Source organism: Vulpes vulpes, chromosome 5 (assembly GCF_048418805.1).
Source record: "Vulpes vulpes isolate BD-2025 chromosome 5, VulVul3, whole genome shotgun sequence".
NCBI lineage: Eukaryota > Metazoa > Chordata > Mammalia > Carnivora > Canidae > Vulpes > Vulpes vulpes.
The window spans coordinates 91,758,950-91,760,305 of NC_132784.1; the positions used below are offsets into that span (position 1 = coordinate 91,758,950).

Consider the following 1,356-nt stretch of genomic DNA (forward strand, 5'->3'; position numbering starts at 1 on the left):
GTTTAAACAACAAGTTTATTTTCTCACAGTGCTGGAGGCTAGAAGTCCAAAATCACAGTGTTTGAAAATTTGGTTTATTCTGAGGCTTCTCTGGTTTGCGGATGCCACTTTCTCACTATGCCCTCACGTGGTCTTTCTCCTACATGCACATGTCTGTGCTTTAATGTCTCTATAAGGACATCAGTCATCCTGGATTCGAGCACACCCATATGACTTCATTTAACCTTAATTACCTCTTTAAGGGGCCTATCTCCAACTCCAGTCATATTATGAGGTGCTGCGGGTTAGAGCTTCAACATATGAGTTTCAGGGGGCACACTTCAGGCCTTAACAAAAGGCATTTGATAAACATTTGCTGGATGAATAAAAAAGCTCTTGACCCATGTACCCATGTCAGGGGCTGGTGATCTTTCCTAGACTGCCCGTCTTTACAACCCCTTTCTTTGGAATGTACAGTTTAATAATTTATATTTCCACCACTCTTTGATCTTTCTATGGCTTCTCAGTGTAATTTTTTTTTAAGATTTTATTTATTTATTTGAGAGAGACAGAGATAGCGACAGAGATAGTGAGAGAGCAGGAGCAGGGAGGAGAGGGAAAAGCAGGCTTCCCACTGAGGCTGGGTCCCGGGACCCTGGGATCATGACCTGAGCAGAAGGCAGACGCTTAACCAACTGAGCCACCAATGTAGTTTAATTTGTTGGCATGCTTCATAATGAGTGAGGTTGGGCATTTTTCATATGTATTTTCTTTCTTTCTCTTTCTTTCCTTCTTTCTTTCTTTTCTTTTCTTTTCTTTTTTTTTTTTTTTTTTTTTTTTTTTTTTTTTTTACAATTCTGAGGTCTTTTCTTTACATTTATCATGCCATGAATTCATAGGTAATGGGTTCCAGCCGTTCAGGCTCCTTTCCATTGGTTCTCACAAAGTGTGCTTCTCTGGGTGGGGCAGGCTAGCGCTTCAGTTGGACCCAAGTACCTTTCTCTTTGACTTCCTTATTTTTCTGATCATTTTCCTTCACACGTTTCAGGAAGCTATCTCGGCTCTTTGAGTGTTTAATATGCTCAATGCGGACATTAATTCTTTTGGCAAGACTCTTGCCCTTGTTTGTTTACAACAATGCCAACAGCATGCTGAATAACTTTGTAGACTCTTCCAGTTTTGCCATAGTAACAGTTGTGGGGCATTCCTTTTTGAACAGTGCCTATTCCCTTGATGTCCACAATATCACCTTTCTTACAGATTCGCATGTACGTGGCCAAAGGAACAACTCCTTGTTTTCTAAAAGGCCGAGAGAACATATAGTGTGTACCTCTCCTCTTTCCCTTTGTGTTGGTCATTTTGGCAAATTACTGAAAG

At 40.6% G+C, this 1,356-nt stretch overlaps 1 pseudogene; it reads right to left on the reverse strand.

Annotated features, from left to right (window-relative positions):
• Positions 1-852: 852 nt before the first annotated feature.
• On the reverse strand, positions 853-1,356 carry LOC112914544 (large ribosomal subunit protein eL21-like; annotated as a pseudogene).